The sequence below is a fragment of the Patagioenas fasciata genome, unplaced genomic scaffold, assembly GCF_037038585.1.
Source record: "Patagioenas fasciata isolate bPatFas1 unplaced genomic scaffold, bPatFas1.hap1 Unplaced_158, whole genome shotgun sequence".
Lineage (NCBI taxonomy): Eukaryota > Metazoa > Chordata > Aves > Columbiformes > Columbidae > Patagioenas > Patagioenas fasciata.
Genome location: NW_027288575.1, coordinates 172,284 through 189,157, shown reverse-complemented (window position 1 = coordinate 189,157; position 16,874 = coordinate 172,284). Strand labels below are relative to the sequence as shown.

General features: G+C 53.1%; 1 long non-coding RNA gene across 1 annotated transcript; it reads left to right on the top strand.

Moving 5' to 3' along the window:
* Nucleotides 1–9,116: 9,116 nt before the first annotated feature.
* Nucleotides 9,117–12,459, top strand: LOC139826774 (uncharacterized). Its single transcript, XR_011736914.1, has 2 exons — nucleotides 9,117–9,247; nucleotides 11,195–12,459. It is a non-coding gene; the product is annotated as an uncharacterized lncRNA (long non-coding RNA).
* Nucleotides 12,460–16,874: the final 4,415 nt, after the last annotated feature.

Sequence of the window (16,874 nt, the reverse complement as noted above, 5' to 3'; positions counted from 1 at the left end):
TTTCTAGCTCACGCGCTAATGGAAACAGTTTGGATAATAAAAGAAATGTAATCAAACCAATAATTAAAAGGCAGGGAATGTTTATATGCTATGTATTGGATAGACCTGAAGTGTATTTGTTCCTAGACAAAGGTGAAGTTACAATGGTAATTAACTGAAGATGTGAATTTCCAGATTGCATTGGCAACATACGAGGGAACATATCAGTTTATTACCTCAACATAAACTGGGGCTGAAATTGGTAATTTACCGTTGTATGGCATGTGCTGCTGTCAGCAACGGACAAGACTGAATTTACCGATGCTCTGTTGCTCACGTAAAGTTGTAAATTACATGGCTAAACTCAGATACCCAGTGTTGCAAACACAAGTAGAAAAAGGAGACCAAGGTCAAACAAGTTCTTGAGCTGACAGCTGTTAGGATCGCTTTGAGTGTTCTTTAATGAGCTTTGAATGTTGTAACTGACTCATTATGCAGCTGGCATACTTAACCGCCTGGAAGCTCTTTTCTTAGGAAGAGGATGATCCTCTTTTGATGGCTGGATTGAGAATGCTATGGTTCCTAATAAATCATAGGCGTCATGGTTTTTATGCCAGCGCACATCCGCTATCGCGCTGCCCTTCCAGGACCTCTTGCGGAAGGCAATAGGAGGGCCGATGCACGAGCTGTGCCGCTTACTGTGCCTAAAGCCTTGGAGCAAGCTAAATTATCACATCAACTCTTTCACCAGAATGCAAAGTCGTTAAAACGACAATTTCAAATTACAACGGATCAGGCCAGGAGCGTTTTATGTCCTGCCTGATTGCCAACAGTCGGCACCCGTGCCACTCCCAAAGAGGGTGTTAATCCAGGAGGGATACTGACAAGTACGGCCAGCTGATGTAACGCGTTGTTCTGAATTGGGTAAATACCGTATGTGTTTCTGTAGACGCTCATTCAGATTTCTCGTTGCGGCTGCACGCACTGGTGAAGAGCACGGGACGTCTGTAAACAGTGGTTGGCGTGTTTGCTGTTTCAGGAGTTCCAGGATATGTAAAACAGAGGAAAGCGGAACGCACGCTGGATTAGAGAGCGATCCCCCGAGTGCCCAGCGCGCCGTAATAAAAAGTGCCTGCTTTTTAACACTTTCAAAACAGTGTTAAAGAGTCTGTTTGCCGACTTTTTCGGTATCGTTTTCTGGCGACGAGGATGGATAATCTGGCCTGACCTCCCGTGGACCCAGGATCTCTGGACCATGTGCCGGCACCGGGGAATTCCCGGAAGGGATCACGGATCCTCGGGCCAGCTCGGGACGTGGTAAAACCCCATCAATGAGAAAGTGCACTTTCATAGTCTGGTTTGTTTGCAGGCTGCCTGCGCGAGACGTGGGCGACACCAGCGCGTTGGGTCTGCGCGTTTTGGTAAATTGGGTAAATTAAAAAGAATAAAAAACCAAAGAGGAAAATGAGAAAACAATAAATAAAGAGCAAAACGAGGGAATAGTAATTTGGTAAAGGTACCTTTAGTGATTTTCGCTGTTTGTGCCTTAGCAATTGTATGATTGTTTGTGTCTTTAGTGATTTGTTGTTGTTGTTACTTGTGTCTTGGGTGATTTTGTAGTCAATACTTATGGTTCACCAAATTGTCTGTTATTGTGATAGTGAAATAGGTAGTGTACAATGGACAGAGCGATTCGGAAGAAATCCCCCCCGGGCTGTGTTTTGTGACATTGGAAAAGGATCGTTTGACTCCCTAGGGGAACAGCAACCAGGGAATATTGTAATTAATGGTGGCACTGTAAAATAATATTAATATGCTGCACAGGTTCTGGGTGGGTAACCCGAGATGTGTAGTATAGTAATGCACTACATGTAATATATAATGAGATATGTTTTAAAATCATATATTGTCTATTATATAATGCATATTACACAATACAAAATGTTACATACGCATTGTATTTGAAAAAGGAACAATCAGGAAAGAAATTGAACCAGTAAAGGTTTGTTGTAACGAACAGATTTGGTGTAGAATACACAGAGAACATTAGATAGGATTGTCCCTTGGTGAATGCAGGGTGGCATCCTGATGTCCTTATATCGGGGGACAGGCTGAATTTGTATGGACAGTGCATTTTATACGGGATTGGACACGCTGTGCCTAAGCTGTAAATACGCCAAAGCCTTCTGAGATAAAACAGGATCGTCTGTGCCTCATTTGCTACACCCCTTTATCTGTTTCCAAATTTACGATTTAGACTGTATTTACCATTGTAAAAATAAAGCTTTCCCCCTTTAATTTTTGTCATGTAATTGTAATTCATAGAGATATTGGAGCCCGTCCTACCTAAACTGTAGAAAAGACAGCAGCCATGTGTATTTTTAAATAAAGATTAATCAAGTCTGCTAGCCCATTATCTCTAAGCGTTCTACTGTGATCACCTCCCTCCCAAGTTTTGTGTCTATTGTATCAGGCCTGACACCCACGGCCACAGTGGATGAATCGCCATGGCACAGCACCCAGGACCCCGCTTGTTGGTGTCCAGGGTATCCACTCCAGCAGACACCTGTTAGTAAAGAGCACATCATGAAACTGGAGAACCATCTAATTGTGTCATTATACACATCCACTGCTCTTTTTTCTGCTTTATACCCTGGTAGCTTTTTAAAATGGCACAGTTTGAAAAGGATTTCTGTTTTGGCCCTGCACACCGGAGGCTGATTTTCCTTTTCTAGGGCCTTCCACCCGGTTCACCGCACCCGTGTGATCACTGCGCTGCACGTGGGCAAAATCAGCTGTGGCCTGTGTTTCTCCGTAAAAATAGTAAGAACGCTAATACAATCGTGCCAGGAACTACCTTCACTGTGAATTATTGAAGGAACCCACTGCTAATGTATTGTTAATGGGTACTTGCATTGTGGATTAGATGCAACAAAAAAATCCATACTTTCTTTTATCCTTTGCTGTACAGGAGGTGGTTGAACTTTTCTATAGCAGATTCAATCACCTGTTGTAAAGCGAGATGGTTGTCTCTGTGAGGAAGCAGGGTAGATTTACCCATGCTCTATAAGCACCATGATGAGCTATATAGAGTAACAGCTTAAAAACAAACCAACCAGCAACAAGAAGCTAACGATCAAAACAGCAAAAGGAAAAAAACCCAAACAACACCAACCCAAAAGCGCAGAGGCTCCCTGAACGCCCCCCTCTCAGTGCTGTGATGTCCGTTTTCCAGGGAGCCCGTGGTGTCCCCACAACCGCAGACACAGGTGACCCGGCTGGGTGGTGCCAGCAGAGAACAGTTGGTGTGACCCAGCCCGCTGCGCTTGCCCTGGGAAAGCCGGGGACAAAGGGCCCGGGCCGGGGCATGGGAGTTGGTTTTCCCAGCTCACGGGATCAACTCACAGCGACTGCGGAAACAGCCCCGAGCCGGGACGGGCCCGGCCGTGTGCTCCTGTCTCCCCGCCGCGGGGGTCCTGGCTCTGGACATCGTTGCACAGGATACGTCTTGAGAACCGTTCCTTGAAGGATGCGCAGCGCCACGAGCAGCAGCGCCTGCCGGCTTGCTGCTCAGCCGAGGGTAAGGGCTGAACTGACCCTGTAGCAGCAGCAGAGCTGCCACAGCTGCGGGCGAGCCGAGTTACTGCTGCAGACAAGACACGGGGCACAGGGAGAGGCAATGTATTTTATTAGGATAGAAGGCATCTTTAGGAAAAAAAAACATTTTAGCAATGTCGGGCTATTATCTTTTATCAGTGTGTCTGCCATGTGCGCGGCTCTGGGAAAGCGCGTTCGGGAGCTCGGGCTGCCCACGGGTCAAGAAAAGCGCCCGCGCTGCGGGGCCCGGGGCGCTGCGTGACCGCGCTCGGTGCTGCGTCTGGTGGCACAGCCCGGAACTGCAGCTGGGGAGCGGCGCCCGGTGCCCGTTGGCCCGCGGGTAAGAGGGGGGCGCTGCCGCTGCGACCGAGGTCGTCGCCCGTCAGAAAGGGGGGGCAGCGGTCGGACGAGCGCCGCGGGAAAAAAAGAGGCGCCCGGCTCTCCCGGGGCGGCCCCGCTGCGAGGGGAACGGGCGAGGCGGCAGCAGGAGGAGGCGGCGTCTCCTCAGTCCCCGGGCACAGGGAGAGAAACCTGCCGGCTGGAGCTCCTTACGGCTCTCTCTGTTCACAATGAATTTAAGGGTAGGTGACCACCCGCCCCCCTTGTCAGCATAAGCAAAGGAGCGCGGTTGTTGTTTCCTTTCAAACGCGGCTGCATGGAAGCCGCGCGGGCAAAGGGCCGGGGGGGCCCGCAGGGCGGAGAGCAGACGGGTGTGAGGGGTGCAGAGCGGGCCAATCAGATGGCGCGAGAAGGCTGGGGGGGGGGCGGATCGCTGATAGGATGCCAAGGCACGTCAATTGCCATTCTGTCCGCCAATCAGATTGCCGGAGGGGCGGGTGTCGGAGGCTCCGTACTGCGCATGAGCAAACTGCGAGTACTGATGGGCCAAGAGAATGATGATTGACTTGTCTTCGGCAGCCAATCGTGTTGCGGAAAGGGGCGGGTGCTGCTCTCTCCCTACTGCGCCTGCCCTCCACTGCGAGCTCTGATAGGCGGAGAAAATGGTGATTGACGTGCCTAGGCAGGCTATCATTTTGCCGGAAGGGGCGGGCGTTGCGGGCCTCTGGGCGCCGGACGGAGCATCCAATAGGAGGACAGCGTGGTGGGGGTGGAAAGCAGCAATCAGCGCGGGTCCTGGCGAGCGGGTCCGTGGTGTCTCGGGGTGGGGTACCGGGAATTACGGGAACGGGGGTCGGGGCGGCTGTGGAGCGGTTGCTGCAACGGTACCCGGGGACCTGGAGGCAGTCGGCTCAGGGTAGCCCTTCGTGAGGTCCCCGGAGGCGGCAGAAAGGAAGGAGGCGACAGAAAGGCAGAGGGGGCCTCCCGCCGCGGAGGTCTCCGGGCGCGGCGGGTGTCGGTGCCCGCGGAGCCCGGCGGGACGGTGGGAGAGTGCGAGGGGAACGGAGCGGCTGAAAGAGGCGGCAGGTGAGTGCGGCCGCGGCGAGGGTGACCGTGCCGTTGGAACGGGGGGAGTGGGATTGGGCCGGCGCGGTGAGGAGGCGTTCGGTTTCAGTTTCCCCCCTGCCCTTACGGCCGAGTTGGCGAAGCCGGTGGGAGGTGTGTGACCCGAGGGCAGGTGCGCCGAAGGCTTTCGGTCTGGAGCCGTGTGTCCCCTCCGGGACAGCAGTCGCTCCGGGAGCGGCGCAGCCCCCGTTAGTCGGGGGGAGACGTTTCAAACCAGAGCTAAGGCGCGGTGGCAGGCTCGGTGGCGTGGCGGGTCGGGCGCCGCTTCGGCGGGAGCTCGGGGGCGAGGCCCGGCGGGTTCTGTGTCCTGTACGCGCGGCTTTCGTTCCGCGGCTCTCTGTGTGCGTTTTTGTTTCGTTGCGTTTGTTTTCTGGAGTTTATTTTGCGGGGTTTCCCGCGAAACGCGGCCACGACGCTCGCCCGGGGCTGCCGCGGCGGTCTCAGTGCTGCCGCCCTTGTGCGAAACTCGGGTACTGCAGCGCACGGGCCGGGGAAGAGGCGCCGTTTGACCCGAAGCGGTCAGAAGTGCCAGAAACCAACGCCAGAACCGGCAGGAGCTGCGGCTTCGCAGTTCTGTCAGCATTGATCTTAGGACTCTGATTTTGATGCTAGTCGTTTTTACTTACATTACGCTACAGTGTTCTGTTTGGTACTGCTAGTGGGTAACAAATAATTGTGCTGTACCACAACGCGAGAGGATAATATTTCATAGACTTATACTGCCAAAGAGTTTGCAAGTGTATTGAAAAGGGGGGAATTCAAGAGAAGCTACCAAGTTAATGTATACTGCGATGAAGTTATAGAAGATGTACCCTTCATTAACCGGTTCACGTGGGGTAAATGCTTTCTGACCGCCTGCACGATGAGGGGATATTTTTCACCTTTTAGATCCTTCTGCATGACAAGAGGGAGACAGAAGATTTAATAACACATTGTTTAGAAGCTGAGAGCTTAGTTTATATTTAACTAATAGATGTGTTGTCAGTGAGAAACTAAACATTTATAACTAACTTCATCAATTATTTCTTAGGTTAGATATATTGTATGTTCAAAATTTAAAACAATTGTAATTAATATGTAGCAACTGTGTGATTATAAGCAATGCAAGAGCATCCAGTCGTGGGAGCACTTGCAGAGGACGACCCCCAGAGCTCCCCAGTGCAGATGAAAGAAACATTGCCTGCTTAACGGTGTAATTGACTCTGCTGTCAAGCTTATTTCTCCGTTTCAGTACGAGCCCATCCCGTGGCCTCACAGGGCTGTGTCCTGTGGCGGTGCTGTGGGGAAGGGGCGAGATGCTTTCCTGCACCGGTGGATGTGTTTGCTTTTATGCTGAGCGTGTCCTAAACGGTGTCAGTTTGTCTTAATGCTGTCTGGCGTTGCTGCAGTTGCTCTGGTTTTTTGAGGATGCCTTGTGTTTTGGGGTGGCCCGTTTCCCTCGAATCCTCCGTTAGCTCAGCTGCTCTCCTGTCCCTTCTTCTGACTAATTCCTCTGCTTTCTCCTGCTCTATTTTTTTCAGAGGCTGAACTCTAATTTGGAATTTCTGTGTTTCTGAGGGGGAGCTGTGAACGCCCGATGCTCAGCAGACCCCCCAGCCCAGGCGGGGAATGGAACCTGGGGAGCAGCGCCCAGGTGGGAGACGCGGCGCCGTCCTCCGTCCCCAGCGTGCGGCAGAGGAGCAGGAGGCGACAGCCGGCCGGGGGCAGATGCCGGGTGCGTCCCCAGCTCGCCAGAGCTCCCCCCGAGCCTCCTCCCGCGGCCCCGCTCGCCCCGTGCAGCCGCTCCCAGCTCCGGCAGCTCCTGCGAGCCCGTCCCGTGTTCCTGGGCCGCTCCCAAGCCCCGTCGTGAAGGCGGCAAGCCGGCCCTCGGCACCTCTCCGGTGGCCCCTGCGGAAGGAGCAGGCTGGGGCAGGGGTGAGCTACGGTGCTAACGGCCGCTGCTTCTTCTCTCCCTCTCCCAGAGGCCGCGCTGAGGATGTGGCCGTTCGCTCCCAGCCCGGGGGATGCCGTTGGCTGCGCCCGCCTCGGGCTGGCGAGGCTCGTCTGGCAGCGTGGCGGGAGCAGGGACAGGGGAGCACGTCCCGTGCGTGGGCGGGGGCTGCTGCTGCTGGAGCCAGAGAGGTTGGGGAGAGGTAAAGAGGAAGAAATGCGGGGCCGTCGGCCCAACGTCCGCTTCCTGCGGCGGGCGAGAGAGCGAGCCCCTCTCTCCGGGTGGCGAAGGCTCCCTCTGCGCGGCGTGCGGCGGGCCGGGGGCCAACGTGCGCGGCAGGGTCCGTGCGCGTATCCTGGAGCGGGACGGCTGCCTGGCGAGCGAGCCAGCGAGGCTCCATGTCCCCGAAGCCTCGTCTCGTAGGAGCCCTGACACCCCACCGTGTTCTCCTAGGCTGAGGACGGCCGAGCGCCCCGAGTTACCGGAGAGGAAGGGAGGAGAGAAGGAGACGGGAGCGTCTGAGCTGTTAGAAGCCTCCTGGCAGCCACCGAAAGCGAGAGCCGCTGTGAGTCCCTGGCCCTCGGGGCCTCGTCCCCGGCTTGTGTGTCCTGGTGCCTCCCTGCCCCTCCGTCTCCTTTTTCCCCACGCTTTCTCTGGCCCGTTCTTTTCCCTGCCATTAGTTTCCTCTCTGTGTCTGTATGTGCTGCTCTGTCTCTTTCCTTCCTCCCTCCCTTCGCCGTCTCTCTCTCTGTGCCTTTGTCGTGCTCGGCGTTGCCGGCTTTCTTCATTCCGTACGGCACTGTTCCCGTCCTCGTTCACGTTCTGAGCCTTTGTGCCGCCCCGTTTTTTTTTCTCTCTTTTTATTTTCTTTTTTCCTGTCCTCCGTCTCTCCGCGGGGCTCCTCATTCCTCTCTTTCTTCCTCCAAGCCCCTGTGTTCCCCGCGGTCTCTCGCTCTGCCATCGTTTTTGCCTGTTGCCCTCTCTCTTGCTTCCCGTTGATAGGAGGAACAAAAATCTTGTAGAAAGCCCTTGGCATAAGGCAGCAAGACCAGGCCTAACGGAACAGAAACCTAACAGAGAAACACTAGCTCTGTAGGGACTGGAGGTGGGGCAAAGCGGGATGTCGTTGGCTCGCAGGCTGGGAAAATGGGACGTTCCACTAAATGGAGAAGGAGCTACTTGAGTAGCAGCACAAAATGACAGTGGGCGTGCTCAAGACATGAGGTCGAGGAGCCAACACCGGGGCAGGGGGCACCGGGCTGCAGGGGCACCGGGGACCGCTGGAGACCCTTGATGGACACTGGCATACCAGAGATGGACTGCCAGCGAAGGGTGGGGTTATGGAAAGAACTTCTGTTTAATGCACTAACTAAGCGGTAGAAGCAAATGAATATGCAATAGGTGTATGTAAAGAATACCAAGAAGCGTGAACCACACGTACGCTCAAATACAGGGGCCATCCTCTGAGCGTGCGGTGCGCTGTATTGAAATTGCCCGCCGTTCAACACTTTCAGAACAGCGTTAGAGAGTCTTTTTTGCCGACTTTTTGGTATCTCTCCGCGTCCCGTGGTTCCTCGCCGTGTCCCCGTGTCCCGCTCCCTGCCCGTGGTCGCGTTCCTCTCTGTCCCGTTGACCGTGCCGGGTTTTTTTCCTCCGTCTCCGCGCCGCTGCCGCCGCGCCGATTTGTTTCTTTCTGTGCCCTGTTCCTGGTGCTCTTCCGGCCTCTTTTCCTCTGTCCCCGCCGCTGCTTTGATCTCTGCCTTGTTTTTTCAGAGCCCTGTCCCTTTTTTCTCTTCTCGCTTTTGAAGAGAAGCTGCCAAGTTAACGTATACTGCGATGAAGTTATAGAAGGTGTACCCGTCATTAACCAGTTGACATGAGGTAAATGCTTTCTGACCGCCTGCACAATGAGGGGATATTTTTCACCTTTTAGATCCTTCTGCACGACAAGAGGGAGATGGAAGGTTAAGTAACACGTTGTTTAGAAGCTGAGAGCTTAGTTTATATTTGACTAATAATTAACAGATGTATTGTCAGCGAGAAACTAAACAATTATAACTAACATCGTCAAATGAAATAAAGAACGTGGCTTAGCAGTGCTGCTGACTCTGCCGTCCCGTTTCTTTCCCCGTTTCAGGCGGTGAGCCAGCCGGAGGACCCGCTCTGTCCGGCCGCAGGGCCCGTGGAGCCGAGGACTCTCTTGGCGCACCCCGGGGATGTCTCTGGAGAGACTCCTCGTCTCGGTCGGATCGCCGCGGGGACGGACGAGGACCTCTGGTGAGAAGTCTTTCTTCTCTGAAATTTGGGACCGGTCACGTGCTCGCGAACTGTCCGTAAGTCGTGGTACGGAATTTCGGCAGGATAGCGTGGACGGGGTTGCGAGCACCTTAGAGGTATACAGTAGTTGCTGTGGAGTTGTTTGTGCGGCCAGCTTTTGGTGTTGGTTGTTCCCGTGCTCCGTTGTGGTGCAAAGCTGGCTCTGTATGTAGCCGTGAAGCGTACCGTAGTTGGGTTTAATTCTTGGATGTGCCTTGGTTCTGACTATGCACTTGAACACCGAAAACTACAGCAGGAGCTGCTGTGGCTTTAACTTGCAAGGAGTGTGAGCGTTGTGGAGCCATCTGTGTTGCAGAGTGTCCTAATTGCGGTGCTGAGTGTTAGAGAGATTTGAGCTGGGTACCGGAATTGTTTTGTTTTGGAGACGGTGGGATAAACTTGGAGTACAACTTGTGAGGGCGGTGTGTCGTGGGTAGGTTTGAGTATTATCTGTGGAGTACTGCTGTAGGTGTTAATAGTTATTTGCTCGTATTTGTTACAAGATGAGCCGTGTCGTTCCGTGTGACGCGTAATGGGAGGACGGCGTAGTAGCGGTATTCTGAAAAAGAGCCCGTTCGGGTGTATTTTAGCTCACAGGAAAGAGATTGAGGAACCACCTGGTGATAATGTGAATAGAGAAACCTTGATGAAATCTTGTGAGCAGAGGCCATTGTATAAATTGGACAAGGAAGGAAAGCCTGTGCGCAAAGCGCGGTGCTGCACCCGGAAGGAGGCGAACCTGTGAGGAAGAGTGATCGAGAAGGAGGGTTGGAGCGCACCTGTGAGTCAAGAGGGCCCCAGAAAGAAGACACGGGTGGTGGAACCACAGGTCAGGAGAGCTCAAGGAAGGAGAAAGGTGATTGGGGCAGTATGGGTTTTTCTAGCTCACGCGCTAATGGAAACAGTTTGGATAATAAAAGAAATGTATTCAAAACCAATAATTAAAGGCAGGGAATGTTTATATGCTATGTATTGGATAGACCTGAAGGTGTATTTGTTCCTAGAACAAAGGTGAAGTTACAATGGTAATTAACTGAAGATGTGAATTTCCAGATTGCATTGGCAACATACGCAGGGAACATATCAGTTTATTACCCTCAACATAAACTGTGGGCTGAAATTGGTAATTTACCGTTGTATGGCAAGTGCTGCTGTCAGCAACGACAAGACTGAATTTACCGATGCCTCTGGTTGCTCACGTAAAGTTGTAATTACATGGCTAAACTCAGATACCCAGTGTTGCAAACACAAGGTAGAAAAAGGAGACCAAGGGTCAAACAAGTTCTTGAGCTGACAGCTGTTAGGATCGCTTTTGAGTGTTCTGTAATGAGCCTTTGAATGTTGTAACTGACTCATTATGCAGCTGGCATACTTAACCGCCTGGAAGCTTCTTTTCTTAAGGAAGAGGATGATCCTCTTTTGATGGCTGGATTGAGAATGCTATGGTTCCTAATAAATCATAGGCGTCATGGTTTTTATGCAGCGCACATCCGCTCTCGCGCTGCCCTTCCAGGACCTCTTGCGGAAGGCAATAGGAGGGCCGATGCACGAGCTGTGCCGCTTACTGTGCCTAAAGCCTTGGAGCAAGCTAAATTATCACATCAACTCTTTCACCAGAATGCAAAGTCGTTAAAACGACAATTTCAAATTACAACGGATCAGGCCAGGAGCGTTCTTATGTCCTGCCCTGATTGCCAACAGTCGGCACCCGTGCCATCCAAAGAGGGTGTTAATCCAGGAGGGATTACTGACAAGTACGGCCAGCTGATGTAACGCGTTGTTCTGAATTGGGTAAATACGTATGTGTTTCTGTAGACGCTCATTCCAGATTTCTCGTTGCGGCTGCACGCACTGGTGAAAGAGCACGGGACGTCTGTAAACAGTGGTTGGCGTGTTTTGCTGTTTCAGGAGTTCCAGGATATGTAAAACCAGAGGAAAGCGGAACGCACGCTGGATTAGAGGAGCGATCCCCCGAGTGCCCAGCGCGCCGTAATAAAAGTGCCTGCTTTTTAACACTTTCAAAACAGTGTTAAAGAGTCTGTTTGCCGACTTTTCGGTATCGTTTTCTGGCGACGAGGATGGGATAATCTGCCTGACCTCCCGTGGACCCCAGGATCTCTGGGACCTTGTGCCGGCACCGGGGAATTCCCGGAAGGGATCACGGATCCTCGGGCCAGCTCGGGACGTGGGTAAAACCCCATCAATGAGATAAGGCACTTTCATAGTCTGGTTTGTTTGCAGGCTGCCTGCGCGAGACGTGGGCGACACCAGCGCGTTGGGTCTGCGCGTTTTGGTAAATTGGGTAAATTAAAAAGAAATAAAAAACCAAAGAGGAAAATGAGAAAACAATAAATAAAAGAGAAAAACGAGGGAATAGTAATTTGGTAAAGGTACCTTTAGTGATTTTGCTGTTTGTGCCTTAGCAATTGTATGATTGTTTGTGTCTTTAGTGATTTGTTGTTGTTGTTACTTGTGTCTTGGGTGATTTTGTAGTCCAATACTTATGGTTCACCAATTGTCTGTTATTGTGATTGTGAAATAGGTAGTGGACAATGGACAGGAGCGATTCGGAAGAAATCCCCCCCGGGCTGTGTTTTGTGACATTGGAAAAGGATCGTTTGACTCCCTAGGGAACAGCAACCAGGGAATATTGTAATTAATGGTGGCCACTGTAAATAATATTAATATGCTGCACAGGTCTGGGTGGGTATACCCGAGATGTGTAGTATAGTAATGCACTACATGTAATATATAATGAGATATGTTTTAAATCATATATTGTCTATTATATAATGCATATTACACAATACAAAATGTTACATACGCATTGTATTTGAAAAAGGACAATCAGGGAAAGAAATTGAAACCAGTAAAAGGTTTGTTGACGAACAGATATTGGTGTAGAATACACAGAGAACATTAGATCAGGATTGTCCCTTGGTGAATGCAGGGTGGCATCCTGATGTCCTTATATCGGGGGACAGGCTGAATTGGTATGGACAGTGCATTTTATACGGGATTGGACACGCTGTGCCTAAAGCTGTAAATACGCCAAAGCCTTCTGAGATAAAACAGGATCGTCTGTGCCTCATTTGCTACACCCCTTTATCTGTTTCCCAAATTACGATTTAGACTGTATTTACCATTGTAAAAATAAAGCTTTCCCCCTTTAATTTTTGTCATGTATTGTAATTCATAGAGATATTGGAGCCCGTCCTACCTAAACTGTAGAAAAGACAGCAGCCATGTGTATTTTTAAATAAAGATTAAATCAAGTCTGCTAGCCCATTATCTCTAAGCGTTCTACTGTGATCACCTCCCTCCCAAGGTTTTGTGTCTATTGTATCAGGGCCTGACACCCACGGCCACAGTGGATGAATCGCCATGGGCACAGCACCAGGACCCGCTTGTTGGTGTCCAGGGTATCCACTCCAGCAGACACTGTTAGTAAAAGAGCACATCATGAAACTGGAGAACCATCTAATTGTGTCATTATACACATTCACTGCTCTTTTTTCTGCTTTATACCCCTGGTAGCTTTTTAAAATGGCACAGTTTGAAAAGGATTTCTGTTTTGGCCCTGCACACGGAGGCTGATTTTCCTTTTCTAGGGCCTTCCACCCGGTTCACCGCACCCGTGTGATCACTGCGCTGCACGTGGGCAAAATCAGCTGTGCCCTGTGTTTCTCCCGTAAAATAGTAAGAACGCTAATACAATCGTGCCAGGAACTACCTTCACTGTGAATATTTGAAGGAACCCACTGCTAATGTATTGTTAATGGGTACTTGCATTGTGGATTAGATGCAACAAAAATCCATACTTTCTTTTATCCTTTGCTGTACAGGAGGTGGTTGAACTTTTCTATAGCAGATTCAATCACCTGTTGTAAAGCGAGATGGTTGTCTCCTGTGAGGAAGCAGGGTAGATTTACCCATGCTCTATAAGCACCATGGATGAGCTATATAGAGTAACAGCTTAAAAACAAACCAACCAGCAACAAGAAGCTAACGATCAAAACAGCAAAAGGAAAAAAACCCCAAACAAACCAACCCAAAAGCGCAGAGGCTCCTGAACGCCCCCTCTCAGTGCTGTGATGTCCGTTTCCAGGGAGCCCGTGGGGTGTCCCCACAACCGCAGACACAGGTGACCCGGCTGGGTGGTGCCAGCAGAGAACAGTTGGTGTGACCCAGCCCGCTGCGCTGCCCTGGGAAAGCCGGGGACAAAGGGCCGGGCCGGGGCATGGGGAGGTTGGTTCCAGCTCACGGATCAACTCACAGCGACTGCGGAAACAGCCCCGAGCCGGGACGGGCCCGGCCGTGTGCTCCTGTCTCCCCGCCGCGGGGGTCCTGGCTCTGGACATCGTTGCACAGGATCGTTTGAGAACCGTTCCTGAAGGATGCGCAGCGCCCAGAGCAGCAGCGCCTGCCCGGCTGCTGCTCAGCCGAGGGTAAGGGCTGGAACTGACCCTGTAGCAGCAGCAGAGCTGCCACAGCTGCGGGCGAGCCGAGTTACTGCTGCAGACAAGACACGGGGCACAGGGAGAGGCAATGTATTTTATTAGGATAGAAGGCATCTTTAGGAAAAAAAAACATTTTAGCAATGTCGGGCTATTATCTTTTATCAGTGTGTCTGCCATGTGCGCGGCTCTGGGAAAGCGCGTTCGGGGAGCTCGGGCTGCCCACGGGTCAAGAAAAAGCGCCCGCGCTGCGGGGCCCGGGGGCGCTGCGTGACCGCGCTCGGTGCTGCCGTCTGGTGGCCACAGCCCGGAACTGCAGCTGGGGAGCGGCGCCCGGTGCCCGTGCCGCGGGTAAGAGGGGGGCGCTGCCGCTGCGACCGAGGTCGTGCCCGTCAGAAAGGGGGGGCAGCGGTCGGACGAGCCGCCGGGAAAAAAAGAGGCGCCCGGCTCTCCCGGGGCGGCCCCGCTGCGAGGGGAACGGGCGAGGCGGCAGCAGGAGGAGGCGGCGTCTCCTCAGTCCCGGGCACAGGGGAGAGAAACCTGCCGGCTGGAGCTCCTTACGGCTCTCTCTGTTCACAATGAATTTAAGGGTAGGTGACCACCCGCCCCCCTTGTCAGCATAAAGCAAAGGAGCGCGGTTTGTTGTTTCCTTTCAAACGCGGCTGCTGGAAGCCGCGCGGGCAAAGGGCGGGGGGGGCCCGGCAGGGCGGAGAGCAGACGGGTGAGGGTGCAGAGCGGGCCAATCAGATGGCGCGGGAAGGCTGGGGGGGGGGCGGATCGCTGATAGGCTGCCAAGGCACGTCAATTGCCATTCTGTCCGCCAATCAGATTGCCGGAGGGGCGGGTGTCGGAGGCTCCGTACTGCGCATGAGCAAACTGCGAGTACTGATGGGCCAAGAGAATGATGATTGACTTGTCTTCGGCAGCCAATCGTGTTGCGGAAAGGGGCGGGTGCTGCTCTCTCCCTACTGCGCCTGCCCTCACTGCGAGCTCTGATAGGCGGAGAAAATGGTGATTGACGTGCCTAGGCAGGCTATCATTTTGCCGGAGGGGCGGGCGTTGCGGGCCTCTGGGCGCCGGACGGAGCATCCAATAGGAGGACAGCGTGGTGGGGTGGAAAGCAGCCAATCAGCGCGGGTCCTGGCGAGCGGGTCCGTGGTGTCTCGGGGTGGGTACCGGGAATTAACGGGAACGGGGGTCGGGGCGGCTGTGGAGCGGTTGCTGCAACCGGTACCCGGGGACCTGGAGGCAGTCGGCTCAGGGTAGCCCTTCGTGAGGTCCCCGGAGGCGGCAGAAAGGAAGGAGGCGACAGAAAGGCAGAGGGGGCCTCCCGCCGCGGAGGTCTCCGGGGCGCGGCGGGTGTCGGTGCCCGCGGAGCCCGGCGGGACGGTGGGAGAGTGCGAGGGGAACGGAGCGGCGAAAGAGGCGGCAGGTGAGTGCGGCCGCGGCGAGGGTGACCGTGCCGTTGGAACGGGGGGAGTGGGATGGGCCGGCGCGGTGAGGAGGCGTTCGGTTCAGTTTCCCCCCTGCCCTTACGGCCGAGTTGGCGAAGCCGGTGGGAGGTGTGTGACCCCGAGGGCAGGTGCGCCGAAGGCTTACGGTCTGGAGCCGTGTGTCCCTCCGGGACAGCAGTCGCTCCGGGAGCGGCGCAGCCCCCGTTAGTCGGGGGGAGACGTTTCAAACCAGAGCTAAGGCGCGGTGGCAGGCTCGGTGGCGTGGCGGGTCGGGCGCCGCTTCGGCGGGAGCTCGGGGCGAGGCCCGGCGGGTTCTGTGTCCTGTACGCGCGGCTTTCGTTCCGCGGCTCTCTGTGTGCGTTTTTGTTTCGTTGCGTTTGTTTTCTGGAGTTTATTTTGCGGGGTTCCCGCGAAACGCGGCACGACCGCTCGCCCGGGGCTGCCGCGGCGGTCTCAGTGCTGCCGCCCTGTGGCGAAACTCGGGTACTGCAGCGCACGGCCGGGGGAAGAGGCGCCGTTTGACCCGAAGCGGTCAGAAGTGCCAGAAACCAACGCCAGAACCGGCAGGAGCTGCGGCTTCGCAGTTCTGTCAGCATTGATCTTAGGACTCTGATTTTGATGCTAGTCGTTTTTACTTACATTACGCTACAGTGTTCTGTTTGGTACTGCTAGTGGGTAACAAATAATTGTGCTGTACCACAACGCGAGAGGATAATATTTCATAGACTTATACTGCCAAAGAGTTTGCAAGTGTATTGAAAAGGGGGGAATTCAAGAGAAGCTACCAAGTTAATGTATACTGCGATGAAGTTATAGAAGATGTACCCTTCATTAACCGGTTCACGTGGGGTAAATGCTTTCTGACCGCCTGCACGATGAGGGGATATTTTTCACCTTTTAGATCCTTCTGCATGACAAGAGGGAGACAGAAGATTTAATAACACATTGTTTAGAAGCTGAGAGCTTAGTTTATATTTAACTAATAGATGTGTTGTCAGTGAGAAACTAAACATTTATAACTAACTTCATCAATTATTTCTTAGGTTAGATATATTGTATGTTCAAAATTTAAAACAATTGTAATTAATATGTAGCAACTGTGTGATTATAAGCAATGCAAGAGCATCCAGTCGTGGGAGCACTTGCAGAGGACGACCCCCAGAGCTCCCCAGTGCAGATGAAAGAAACATTGCCTGCTTAACGGTGTAATTGACTCTGCTGTCAAGCTTATTTCTCCGTTTCAGTACGAGCCCATCCCGTGGCCTCACAGGGCTGTGTCCTGTGGCGGTGCTGTGGGGAAGGGGCGAGATGCTTTCCTGCACCGGTGGATGTGTTTGCTTTTATGCTGAGCGTGTCCTAAACGGTGTCAGTTTGTCTTAATGCTGTCTGGCGTTGCTGCAGTTGCTCTGGTTTTTTGAGGATGCCTTGTGTTTTGGGGTGGCCCGTTTCCCTCGAATCCTCCGTTAGCTCAGCTGCTCTCCTGTCCCTTCTTCTGACTAATTCCTCTGCTTTCTCCTGCTCTATTTTTTTCAGAGGCTGAACTCTAATTTGGAATTTCTGTGTTTCTGAGGGGGAGCTGTGAACGCCCGATGCTCAGCAGACCCCCCAGCCCAGGCGGGGAATGGAACCTGGGGAGCAGCGCCCAGGTGGGAGACGCGGCGCCGTCCTCCGTCCCCA